The 14,387-nt window shown below is 43.6% G+C and overlaps 1 protein-coding gene across 7 annotated transcripts in view; it reads right to left on the reverse strand.

Annotated features, from left to right (window-relative positions):
- PIK3CD (phosphatidylinositol-4,5-bisphosphate 3-kinase catalytic subunit delta) overlaps positions 1-14,387 on the reverse strand; it is a 201,114-nt gene that overhangs the window by 166,275 nt on the left and 20,452 nt on the right. The window contains exon 3 of one of the 7 annotated variants that reach the window (XM_085899028.1): positions 11,053-11,126. The exons of the other annotated variants lie outside the window; for them this stretch is intronic. The gene's annotated coding sequence lies outside the window, so the exon portion shown is untranslated. The remainder of the gene's footprint in view (positions 1-11,052; positions 11,127-14,387) is intronic. 7 annotated transcript variants of the gene reach the window in all.

A 14,387-nucleotide genomic window follows, 5' to 3' on the forward strand; every position in this document is an offset into this window, starting at 1 on the left:
CTGTTATCGCTAGAGGTGAGAGAAGAAATTCATGATATATCAAGAATCAAATGAATGAATGAATTTAAGTGAATGAACATCTGTACAAACATCTCAGTAACTTTTCCGATAACAGTACAATTGGGCCAAAAGGCCTGTTCAAACGTCCAATTTGGCACGCATCGAAATGTCTGTTAACACTTTGGTCTCAGCCGCTTGTTTCTGCAGAAACTTTTTGATTCATCAAGAGTGAATAGTTCAGCATTTTGAAATGATATCATGACACATGAAAAAGGCAAACTCCCCGTTTATCACGACAATGCAGAACCTTGTCCTTGCACAGGCTATGAATTCTCGATTTCGTGCAGCTTTCCAAGAATGTTGGGAAAGAGGATTGCTCGGTAACGTGATCAATGTCTCGCAAGGGCACTGACTTTGCCATGGTATTTGCCCATTTCCTCGGGCACACGGCTTCCAATGTTCATGTGGGCTCCCCTTTAATCGTTAGTTATCTAAAATTAATAATTAAATCATTGGGTTGGGTAATAATCCCACGTAGTACTGCGGTAATCGCAGGAAACGCATCCATTATGGACAAAACCAAAAATAAATACATGAATCAATTATTATTTTATAATCCAATCTGTGAATACAGAAGTGAAGATTACCTAAATTATACCGATGAGAAATATATAAGAAAAAGGAAGACAGACAATAAAGAGGAAGAAAGCAATACATTCCGATGAATACAAAATAAACAGCGTAACGGACGTGCACTATGGATTGGTCAATCAGTTGATGAAGAATCCTCAGTTTGTTGCTGCAGAGAATGTTTTGGTATGAACAAATGTGGTTCAAATTGGTGGACACCTCCAACAACCACCACCACCTTGTCTGCGAATTCTTGCTTCCTTTCAAATCATTAGCTCAGGATTCCAACAGCCTCTCTCTTCAGGGCTGCCATCAAAATTGACAGATCGATGACGCGTCCTTGAAAAGCAGTTTGAACGGTTCGATTCTCCTGTCGAGGAGTAATAAAGCAGTTGAAAATTCGTTCCTTTTTAAACCCAGGATTAATCTTGGATCTAAAATCCTTGCGATGAGCACATTATTAATATAATAAAATTGATGGAATTGAAATGTCTCTGTGCTATAATCATTGTCCGTGAGCGCAATTCCACTTTCACCCCCAGCAGACCAATCAGAATTGTGGCAACAAAGGAAAGGTGGGATCAGGGAGTCAATGGAAACCTTGTAATCACAGGCTGGAGGGCTGCAGATGCTGTGCCAACAAGGTACAGTCCACACACAAACACGCATGTGGACATGTGCTTCTGATAACGGCAGCGCTGCGTATTTCGCAGTAAGCAAAGCCAAGAGGCATTATCACAACCCCCTCATCAAATCTAAACCCACTTGGCTCCAAAAACACCCACTCCTTACTGGGAACCAGCAAGGCTGTGGTTTCCCATTGAAATGTCAGCAATGTTAACATGGGGGGTGGGGGGGGGGGGTCATGTGACAAGCACTGGCCAACCAGGATTCGGCTGCTGTGAACCTCTCGTCCAATGCTGAGGAGAAACAAAAGCTCAATGAATGATGGAGGGAAAAATTCAGAAAGGTCAAGTGCAGCTGAAGGTCGTTAACAAACACCTCCACCCAAAAGTAATTTTTCGCATTAAAGTGAAAAATTGAAAAATTATGTTGCTGTTCATTTGCCTTCTGCCTTCACCCACAAAGGACGTGTTCGGCAGAGATGGCTTTTCGCAAGAAGTCCACTAAGTCACCTCTGGACAAGCACACATCAGGAAGTGTGCATTGCAGATATGCATCGTAAAGCCACAGGGCCAACACCTGCGTGCCGCAGCTGAGCATTACACGGGATAAGCATCTGAGTGTGGAAACAATGCGACCGGACAAACCCAGGTTTAAATCCCATGTGCTTTATGTTTGATGACTTATGTCCCTGTAATTCATGCAAGTGTACACCGATGTCTATTAACTGTCATTGTCCAGCAGGTGATCTATTTACTAGCTACTCTGTGACAACTACTACGACTAGTACGACTGCTGACTCTACAATAAGGTGGGGATTATTATTATTGAGGCTGTTCAAAAAGTAAAGACATATTTTTGTCGCAAGTCTATCATGAGACGACTGGCCAGGTCTGATGTTGGACTGAATGTAATTTAACGAGGAAGTTGGATTGCAGGGTGCCGGCGAAAACTCGGCGACTCTCCATGAAACACAATGTGGAACCTTTACCGTCCATCAGTTAATGCGAGCAGATGAGATACCTGGCTGAACATCCATCCGAGGGATGGAACACTTTTTGTGATATAATCACCCTGTATGCGAAGTACCAACTAGACGGTTTATAGACTGGTCGAGAATACAACCCAGACTCAAAGGCAAGTGCGTTAACTCCGCACCATCCTATCTGACATGAGCACCCCCATCAGCCTTTGGTCAATGTTAAAACGTGAGAGTTCATGAAACACCGTAACCTGCATAGTCTTGAGAAACAAGGATATTGGTGGGGGATCTGCAAGCGGCAAATTTGATTGGTTGCGATGACGTAAAATGCCATAATATTTTGTATGGTTATTTGTGTTCTACCGTGTTCAAGCATATAATTTAACTGAAATTAAATCAAGATTTTTAAAGGTTGTAGAAGAAAATAAAATTGGGAAGTTTACCACCATTGATGCAGCGTCTTTTTACACCACCTGCTTTAACATGTTACATTAGTTATTCATGGCTGTTGTTTGGTTCCTTTGTAACATCACTAAAAAAGGTAAGTTTCCTGCTTGGAATGATTTTCAAATTTATTTGATTGCCAAGCAAGCAGACAGACGAAAACATTTATCTCACTGTGTGCATGCGCAATCGGAAAGAATTCAGAACTAAAGTACTGTCGGACCCCGCTATTCACGAGGGATGCATTCCTGGAAAATACCGTGAATAGCAAAGCTGTGAATAGCGGGGCATTGTTTGGATGGAAAAAAGGGGGATACGTTCCCTGTGGTTCATGTTTCATGAGGTAAAATCAAAAATCCTGCGAAAAACCGCAAAAAAAACCCATGAATACTCCAACAAAAAAACCGCGAATACGCCCGCAAGAACACACAAATACGTGAAGCACAGGGCTACGAATGTTGAAGCCGGTCGCATTTTATAAACTGCGAATACGCGGGCCCCGCAAATAGTGAATCCGCGAATAGCGGGGTCGACAGTCCTGCTAAACTACAGTTTTGTTTTCCGATTCATGTTCAAACTGGAACGGCACTCGGTGGAGTGCACACCTCCACCAGCCTGAACAGTTTCTATTTTGTATCCCACTCTCTCCATCGAGTGCAGCCTGTGGCTGCTGGTTGCATCATTGGTTGGGACGTGGCTATGCCGCTGATGCAGTGTCCCCCATACCAGTACACTGGTGCTCATTTTGCCGGATGCTCATGGGACAGGGGTGAAAACATAACCTCCGTGCACCTTCAGTGATGAAGGTAAATATAACATTCAATTGAAATTAAATTGTTCCTCGATCATAAACTGACGGTTGTAGAGACAGACAGACAAAGTGAACCAATTGCTTCACCCCATTTTTCATTTTGCGTGCATGGGGTAATAAAATAAACAGTGGTTGAACACACATACATAAACAGCCACACTCAAGCATGCATGTGTAACCCAATTGGATTCTAGCCCATGTGAATGGAAGTGTGCTTTGAGCTTATCACTTGACAAGAGAAACAGATTGCGTGACAACAGAGAAATGGAACCCCGCTTGTTCCACGTTAGCCATGCGCAGAATCCAGACACGTTCTGTGACTGCCACAGAGGGTACACCTGACATTTACCAGCCGCCACCACCGCCGTCTGCGTTTCCTCACTGACAACCCTCAAACCTGCACCGGCAACCATGCACGTTACGTCCAGATAGTCATAATTCAATTTCACCATTCAGGACAGTGGGCGGTGGTTATCAAATCCCAAGTGAGCAGATAAAAAAAGCACACCGTTATTAGCAATTCAACAATTAACGAAAGACTGCTTCTGTGCATCAGTGCATGGTCACAGTTACCCCCCACTTTTATGCAAACAGGCGTTTTACTTCCTCCAACAAGCCACATGTTTTGGCAATCGACGACGTATTTGTTTGGCTCACTCAACCAAGAGGGCTCGAGTTTCAAAACGAGGATATATTTTTAATGTGATTGTCAAAGTGTGTACTTCACCCAGTAATGTGAGAGAAAATTCATCTTACATTTAGACAATGGTTGGGAAATTGTCATTAACCCACTGAAAACCTGGGTCCTAAATTATCGACGTGCAGTCTTGTTGAAAATTATTGGATAATTTTTCTCCACGCAAAGTAATCGGACAGAATTAAAAATATTTCTAACAAGTTTCAGTACAGTTGAGGCATAGAGCATGATTAGAAGGGAGTTAGAGATGGTAGAAACAATGAGGTGGTGGTAGGCAGAGAACCGAAATATTGGAGAGAAGATATAATTCGTCATTTCTTATATTTCTGAATGCTATAATATTTTGCGATTGACTTGCATTTTTGATAGCATAGCTTCTGTGTATGGAAGCAAGCAGTTATAGATGCAAGTTGCGTGTTAATGTAATAAGAAAATATTCAATCAATATCAATCAGGTCACATGTCCGCATGATGGAAGATCAGAAGCAAAAGTACAGATGATTGCAGCTAAATCATTTCAGTGTGATGGGAATTTAAAAACAAAAAAAGCTTTGTGGGACTCTGATGCTTGGACTGGATGCCCAAAAAATGGGGGCGGGGGGGTCCCCTTTCAATGGCAAGGAAAGAGCTAAAAAGTTATTTTAGATAAAACTAGCCACCTGTTAATGGCACGCACGTACGGCCATGCACGTATGGACACGCACGTACGGCCACGCGAGAGCGAAGGAACGGCCTGTGTGGTTCTTTCTGGCAAGCAGTTTTAAAGTATATATATATATATATATATATATATATATATATATATATATATATATATATATATATATATATATATATATATATATTTTGCACATACAGCCACGCACGTACGGGCACGTGAAAGCGAAGGAACGGCTTGTGTGGTTGTTGTTTCTGGCACGCGGTTTGAGTTTTTTTGCGGGGGGGAGGGGGGGAGGGTTTGCACGTATGGCCACGCATCAACGGGCATGCACTAGTAATTATAAATAAGATAATAATAAATAAGAATAATCATAAATAATCATCAAAAACTGTAAGCTGGGATCATCGTAAAAGTTCAACTGTAAGCTTGGATCATCACAAGAGTTCAACTGTAAGCTTGGATCATTGTAAGAGTTGTAAGAGTTCAACTGTAAGCTGTAGAGTCTGTAAGCTGTAGAGTTGTAAGAGTTCATTTTAAGAGTTCAACCGCAAGCTGGGATCATCTCAAGAGTTCAACTGTAGGCTGGGAACCTCGTAAATGTTTAACTGAAAGCTAGAAAATCATTGGAGTTCAACTGTAAGTTGGGTAAACTTTTAAAACTGTAAGCTGGGGTCATCATAAAGTTCAACTGCAAGCTGGGGTCATTATAAAGTTCAACTGTAAAGTGGGATCATCAATTTGTGTTAAAAACATCTTGCAAAATGTTTCTGAGAATCCATCAGGTTCAGCAAAAAATACAATGAAGAACAAGTCCAGCTCATGAAAGTGAGAGTCGACCTGCATCGGTGAAAATATTCTCCTCCTTGCTATTCTCCCATACACTCCATTTTTGTTCAGTGTTTTCCTGAAGGTGGATTCGTGAACACTGACATTAGCCAATGCAAGAAACACCTTCAGATCCTTATACGTTACCCTGGAGTTATTTGTGACCTCCTCGATTATTATTGTACTTTGTGACCTCCCGTAGTGATTTTAGTTCAACGACCGCTCCTGAAAGAGTACAATGGTGAGCACAATTTCATTTACGGATGCTTTCCCACGGTTCTGTGATTTTTCCGGTGTACTGGCTTCGATGTCCGGTGTACACCAGTGCTGTGGAAATCAAGGCATTTTGGATCATTGGTATCTCCCGCAGTGAGGCTGAGTCTTTGGGCCTCTCAATCTCTCACCGCAGGCAGGTCAGTGGTCTTTCTTTCTTCTACTGTATCTTCTCCCATCTCACCCCACCTGCTCTGTCTGCGATATGTCCCCCCACCACCCCATATTTCCACAGGGTGCTCAAGATCTGCCAGCAACCCCCTTCTGGTAAAACTACTAAAATCAAGAATCACTGCTCACCTTCACTCTTTCATTCCTCTTTTTTCCCCACCTTTGGAATAAACTCCCACACTCTCCTCAATCCCACTCTTCCCTCCAGGTCTTCAAATCAGCTGTTCACCACCACCTCTTATCTTCCCCTATTCAAAACCACAATCTTTTCTACCACCATTAATCTACCCCATACCCACCTCCTTCAAATTCCCTGCTTTCCTTCCTGAAAGTTCCCTGTCATGTAAGGCCTTGAAAGTCCCTGTGGTGTCCATCTTGTTTACCCCATGTACCCCGCCCAATTCCTCTCCCTTCCATAGATCTTCTCATGTCTCTGTTCCCCAATGTTTTGTCCTTCCTTCTCCTGCCCCTCTTGTCTCTTGCCCCTATTGTTGTAGTGTTGTGTTAACTCTTATACGAGCTTCGACAATGTATACAAACAAAAAAAAATATGGTGTTGAATTTCCTCCATTTGTACACGATCTGCCTGGCAGTGGATTGGTGGAGCCTAACATCTTTCAAAATGGTCTTGTAATGCTTGCCAAACCGATGAGCATTGCCAACTATTTTTCTGAGGTCATCAGAAATCTCTTTTGATCGAGGCATGTTTTTACCCCCACTTTTGATCACCCCCATTTTTCCAGTTTTTACTGAAATTTAAGCAGTTCAAGTCCAGTGAATAACCTGAAATGGTACAAAGCTAAGCGGTGAGCTGCCAGAGGTTAAAAAAAAAGTTCAGGAAACCAAAAACTGAAAAATAATGCAAATTTCAGAGTTGTTAAAAAAGGCCCTTTTCAGGGAACAAGTAATGCGTTAGCAACTGCAGCTGTTCTGCAGCAATGGAAGTAAATTAAGCCTTCAAAATTGATGAAACAATTCCTACAGGTGTCCCAACTTTTGTTGATTAGTTACAAACCCTCTGTCTGTATAAAAGCAGTGTTGGAACAGACTGTGTTGCTTCACCCTCTGAAACATTATTCGGACAATATTGCACTGCAGGAAGTATATTGCTATCATAATGGCAAGAAAAAGACAATCAACAAAGGAAGACAGACAGACCATTATAACCCTTAAAAGTGGGTCTTTCCTTTGGAGAAATTGAAAAGCAATACAAGGTGTCAGTGAGTACAGTTTCCGACACCATCAAAAGGCACTTGGAAACTGGAGGAAACTCTGACAGGAAGAGGTCTGGCAGACGCAAAGCCACAACACAATCAGAAGACAAGTTTCTGAGAGTCAACAACTTGCGTGATAGGCAGCTCGCAGGACAGCAGCTTCAAGCACAGCTTAACACTGGTTGAAGTAAGGAAGTCTCAGTTTCAACTGTGAAAAGAAGACTTTGAGCTGCAGGTTTGACAGGTCGAGTGGCAGTAAGAAAGCCATTGTTCAGATGGCAAAATAAGAAAAGGAGGTAGTATATATATATATATATATATATATATATATATATATATATATATATATATATATATATATATATATATATATATATATATATATATATATATATACTGTATGTATGCGATTTCGCTAGTATGCGAGGACCCCCTTCAACCAGAAGTTCAACATATGCGAGAAAAATGTCGCTCCTATGTGATTTCACTTACATTGGCAGTGATATTCATGTCTCTCCTGGCTTTGAGCCAGTGGTCAATTGACGTCTGGGTCGGGCCTGGGGAATTATGGATTCACTGAATCATGGGGTGTTGCGCTGTCGGTACCTGTGCGGGAGGATGAAAGTCTGAGTCTTCACGCCCTTGGTGCTTCCAATCTTGCTCTATGGATGTGAGACTTGGACTCTGACCAGGGATCTGAGATGGCAACTTAATTCCTTTGGTACCAGGTCACTTCGGAGAATCCTTGGCTATCGCTGGTCAGACTTTGTGTCCAACGAGTGGTTGCTGAGAGAGACTCAAATGAGATTTGTTACCTGCATGGTCCGTGAGCATCAGCTGTGGCTGTGTGGACATGTGGCTCGTTTTCCTGATGCTGATCCTGCTCACCAGATTCTCTCAGCGAAGGAGCCTCATGAGTTGAGGAGGCCAATGGGCCAACCACGTGCCTTGTTAGTGCAGCAGGTTGATCAACATATCAAGAAGATGGGGATGGGCCAGGCATTTGCCTGGGCAATGGCCAGACAGAGGGCCCTGGAGTACCGGCGGAAAGTGGACGCAGTGACGTGCTACTCCGGTACATGCTCCCATACCTGACTTGACCGATGCGATTTGCCTCTGTGCGGAATCAGTTATTCAGTTGTCATGGATCCATTATTTTGGGAGCAGTGTGGTGTTGCTGTGCGCGCCATCCTCAATCTCGCATTGTCCGTCATGTTGTGTGGATCTCTGGCTTACTCTCACATTTTACCATGGCCTCCAAGTGGCCTGCACCATCCAGCCCTACCCCAACCAGTCATAATATGAAGTGGAGGAGGATATCATTATTTTTAGAGCAAAAATTAGAGGTTTTAAGATGTTTTGGTGGTGGTGGCAGTGCGTCAGTGGTCGGGTGAGCATTCAACCTTGGTGAGTCAACCGTTGGAAACATAAAGAAACGCTCTGAGAGGACCAGAAGTTCAGTGAGTGCATCTACACCTCTCTCGGTGAAAAATAACAATAAGAATGAGGAACACTGGGCTGGAGAAGGTGAAGACGACGCTTGGAGTTTGGATTGAAAACCAAAATCAATGAAAAATGAGTCTGGGCAATGTATTAATTTGGAATTTTTTTTTTTTTTTTGTATACCTTGGTCGAGGCTCGTATGAGAGCTAACACACAACTCACAGCAAGGAGGCATGAGACAAGAGGGGTGCGAGTGGAAGGGACAAAACAGTGGGGAACAGACACATTAGGTGAACTGTGGAAGGGAGAGGGATGGGGATGGGACGGGGAACATGGCGAAGAGAAGATGGACATTTCGGGGACTTTCAGGAAGGAAAGCAGGAGAAATGAAGGAAGTGGGCTTGGGTGGATTATCGGGGGTAGAAAAGATCGAGGATTTGGATGGGGGAAGATAAGAGGTGGTGGTGAACAGCTGTTTTGAAAGCCTGAAGGGAAGAATGGGAAAGAATAGAGTGAGGAAGTTTATTCCAAAGGCGGGAAAAAAGAGGAATGAAAGAGTGAAGATGAGCAGTGATTCGTGATTTTGGTAGTTTTACCAGAAGGGGGTTGTTGGCGGACCTTGAGCGCCCTGTGGAAATGTGGTGGGGACAAATCGCAGAGAGAGCAGGGGGGGGGCAAGGCTGGAGAGGAGTCGGTAGAAGACAGAAAGACCACCGACCAACCTGCGGTCATTGAGTGAGAGGCCCAAAGACTCAGCTTCATTGCGGGAGATGCTGATGATCCTAAATGCCCTGGTTTCGACAACGTGAAGCCGAGAAAGGTGAGAGGCAGGAGCACCAGCCCAGAGGGGAGAGCAGTACTCCATCAGGCTACGGACAAAAGCTTTGTAAGTGGTCAGGAGCTCAAGAGGGCCGAGGAAGGACTTTGCACGACGGAGGATTCCCAGTCGGCGACTGGCTTTTGAGGCGAGGTTGGAAATGTGACTTTCCCAGGAAAGGTCATGGCAGATAGTGAGACCCAGAAGCTTGAAAGAAAAGACTTCTTCCAGAGGATTGTTGAGAAAGTGGATGGGGGGTTTTTGTAAACGGTCCTTTCGAAGAGACATAGTGAGAGTGTGAGATTTGTCTGGATTGAAAGACATGTTCCACGTGTTGGACCAGTTTGTTATTTTATCCAGATCTGCAGTGAGCGAAGAAGCTGCTGCTTGCCGGTCTGAGGGATGACAGATGGTACGGCAGAGGGTGGAGTCGTCGGCAAAGAGAAATAGAGGATTTTCCAGAGAGTCCGAGAGATCATTGATGAAAACCAGAAAAAGAACAGGGCCCAGAACGCTACCTTGAGGAACTCCAGCCTGCACAGGAAGAGGGGATGAAAGAACTCCATTTAGGGCCACACGTTGACTGCGACAGGAGAGGAAGTCTGCGAGCCATGAGTGGAATGTGACTCAGAAGATTTATGAACAGCTTGCTCAAGAAGATAAGGGGCCAGCAGAGCCATTTAATGCAAGTAAGGGGTAGTTTTACAAGTTTCTACGCCACCAAAAGATGCACATCAATATCTGTGGCGAGTCAGCTCACACCAACCGTGAAGCCACTCTGAAGTTTCTGGAGGACACGGATTGACCAAACAAGAAAGACATTCGTGCATGGTGGAAGGCATACAACATTAAGGATGCAATGGACAACATCAAGGCATCATAGGATGAAGCTCACCCCTCGACCATGAACTCTGCATGGAAAAATGTATTGAAAACGTGTGTCAACAAATTTGAAGGCTTGCCTAGTTTTGCCAACACTGTGAAAGATGTTATTCAGCTGGGGCATAAGGTTGGAGGTGACGGTATTGCAGACCAAAAGGAAGCTGATGAGTTGGAGCTCATTGATTCGCATAATATGGAAGAGCAAGGTGTTGAAGACCTCAAGGAAATAACAAATGCTGACAAAGATTAGGAAGAAGATGAGCAGAGCCATGAAGCTAAGGGGTAACTATGAAGAAGTTGGGTAACTTCTTCTCACTTGCAGAACAGCTGACTCGAGCTGCAGTTGACATGGACCAGAGTCTTGAAAGGAGCCTCCCATTTAAATGCTACTTAAACTCGATGCTAAACTCGATGCTACTTGGCACATGCTCCCATACCTGACCCTGAAACTCTGGCGTTGCTCCCTACAAATAAATCTATGACAAAAACAGCGATTAACTAAGCAGTCACACTTTTCAAGCATTCTCCGACCCTGACACCTGAATCTGCTCCTGGCCCATCAAGTTCCACCCATTCACCTCTTGATGTCACACTGCCGATGTTCAGCGATGACGACATGGATTTCTCTGCCTCTCCGTGCCACACATAGAAGCTGCCACACACCACCACCACCAAATGATTGCTTTTGTTGGTAAATAAAATTCCTGTAGTTTTAATATTGTGTGTCAACAAACTGCACATTTATAATATCATGGTATTGTCATTGTATAAATAAATATATCATTGGAAGAGTGATTATTATTTGAGAAGACATGGAGTCAAGAGAAAGTCAAATCCAGTCACGCATCCCGATCACAAAAACCCGACCAGAAAGGTCCAGCAAGGCTAAACATGGTCACAATATATCCCAATTTTTTTACGTGAACAGTGTGTTCTACAAGAATCAACTTGTGGAAATATCACCACTTTAAATTGCAGACCTAAAGGCGCTGTCACACCTTGACGATTTAGCCAGCGCATGCCGACTTATGAAAAATTTGTCTAAAACGCTGGCACACGTCGAATACGTTATGGGCAAGTTTTGTGTACGTAAAGAGCATGCTGAAAAACACTGCCATACGTTGTAGTACGCTGGCTTTCATCGCTGTACTTTGCGGTTGTCCTCAAATTTTAGCATGCTTGAAATTTTACGACGTATGCCAGCGTATGATTCACACGTTCCGCTACGCTGGCCATAAGTTGTAGGCGCGTTATGTGATCGTTGACACACGTCGACACACGTTACTTGTAAGTTACTCATAAGTCGAAACACGTCGAGGTAATGATTAGTGTACCCAAAACTTATTTATAACCTATGAGTAACGTGTTGTTGGCACGTTACTCGATCGTTGACACACGTCGAGGGACGTTATGCGATCGTTGACACACGTCGAGGCACGTTACTTGTAAGTTACTCATAAGTCGAAACACGTCGAGGTAATGCTTAGCGTATCCAAAACTTATTTGTAACCGATGAGTAACGTGCTTTCAACCTATGTGTCACGTACCTCCAACGCATATTGACGTATGTAGACGTATTTGATTGACGTCTTCCGGATGATCACAAAACTTACTGAACGTGTTTCTAATTTACAGCTACCATATAATGGTGTATTGGCTTTAAAAAAAACAAAACAATAACGTCCGATATTTCGTCACGTGCCGTTACATCACGTCCGATTGCCTCTTCAGTTTGCTCATGTCTTATTCTTAGTTCCTCCTCTGTGAATATTTTCTGTTTGAGGATATTGTCACGTCGACGTCGAAACTTAAAAGCAAATGTCTGAATATATTTTAAAATTCGTGATTGACTACAAAATAAATAAAAAAATAAAAAAAACAACAACAACTTCAGATATTTCGTCACGTGCCTTCACGGAGCCAAGGAGAAAAAAAGAAAATGTGCCTTGACGGATAAAATAAGTTTCGGGTCTGCTAAACATTACCTAGACGTGTTTCGACTTATGAGTAACTTACAAGGAACTTGTGTCGACGCGTGTCAACGATCGCATAATGTGCGTACAACTTACTCCCAGCGTAGCGGAACGTGTGAGCCATACGGCGAGTACGTTGTAAAATTTTCAGCATGCTTGAAATTTCATGACGTACGAGACGTACCACGAAATATGACAGCATACTTCATAGTTTTTCAGCATGCTCTTAACGTATACACAACTTACCCATAACGTATGCGACGTGTGCCAACTTGGTTCGGCAAATTCTTCATAGGTCGGCATACGCTGGCTAAATCGTCAAGGTGTGACTGCGTGGTTGACACTTTCAATTTTCAGGCGGTTATGATTTAAATCGACATGCGGCAGGTTTTTAACAGGCTAGGCCACGAGTTCGTCGGCGATACGTGCAGCGCGCTACGCCGAAGTTAAACTATCGTTGGGCATAGGTTGTGAACGCCGACAACAGGCTAAGCATTCGTTGGTATAAGTTATCTATAAGACAACGAAACGTTCTGTGCCCGTTACTAATATGTTATGCATACGACCAACACGTTATGAATACGACCAAAACTTTTTTTAAAACATCAAAATTTCAGCGTACGCCAATGTTTTACATACATTTTTATATGTTGCCATTGCTGGCTAAATCGTCAAGGGGTGACAGCGCCTTAAGTTGGACCAAGATGAGCACTCCAACCAGGAGGGCGGGAGGGTCAAATGCTGTCAAAAGGGCCAGAGGGCAGGAGTGCCGATGCTCGTGGGAATAATAACTTGACTCCATCAGGGAAAAGCAACAGAGGTGTCTCTGTAATGCTGTTATCAGTGATGGTAGTTACGATGGTAACTACACGTAGTTACGATGATGGGCGCAAAACAAAGGTCATCCCAAGGAAAAACCATCATTACGAGATTTATCATTTATGCAGTATTTTACACTTTCTGTTTCAAAAAAACATGCATTAACATTTTAAAGTTACCTTTGGGGATATGATATCTCTTTATAAATGTACTCAACAAGGAGAATCCTTGACAACCATCACTTCCAAGTTCCATAAACACACATATATATATATATATATATATATATATATATATATATATATATATATATATATATATATATATATATATATTGTTGTGGTTGAGGAAATTCGCAAACCACCATTCAGGTCCCGTAGGTGAGATATCTCTGTAAGTATATGTGTAGTTAGCCCAAACCCGTTGTTTGGAGGGAATAAATGTGATTCATTCGGGCTGCGACCCTTCAAGATAGCCGTTTTTCTGTTCTATCTATATTTTGAACCAACCACGTATCAACCGCCATCACACAACAACCACCAACCGCAACACCACTTCACAACAACAACAACGCCAACAGCCACGACCTTTACCGTCACAACTCGCTCTCGCAATCATCGCATCACCGCCATTCCAAGCGTCACCGTGGCCAGGGACCACCACAATAAACCCTCCACCACCTTCACCTCTCCTCCTTCTGCCGCCATTCCCGCACCGCTTGTGGGCACCGATCCTGGACTCGTACAGGGCGCGCGCCGAGCAGCAGGTGCAAAAAGCGGCCTTTTCCGGGGAAGTCGGATCAGGAATGATTCACTTCTGTTCCGTCCTATCAGCGAGCGCGGGGCGATTTGGCCCCGCCTCCAGGCGCGTTGGAGTAGAATCGATATATGCAAATTCGAGGATCAGGAATGATTCACGCCCACTTTTCCTCCGTCCAATGGGCGAGCGTGGCTCCGCCCCCGAGCCGATCCTGATCCGAAAATCTGCATATGGTTTCTCCTGCTGACTATAAAGCGCCGAGCACGGGGCGAATCGAGTGAGAGTAAGAGTTTCTGTTTCGGGCTCGAGTTGGAAAGAGTTTCTGTTTCGGAATCGAGGGAGAGAAGAGTTTCTGTTTCGGG

Source organism: Eptatretus burgeri, chromosome 10, assembly GCF_056783735.1.
Source record: "Eptatretus burgeri isolate ZD-2024b chromosome 10, Ebu_testis_v1, whole genome shotgun sequence".
Classification (NCBI taxonomy): Eukaryota; Metazoa; Chordata; class Myxini; order Myxiniformes; family Myxinidae; genus Eptatretus; species Eptatretus burgeri.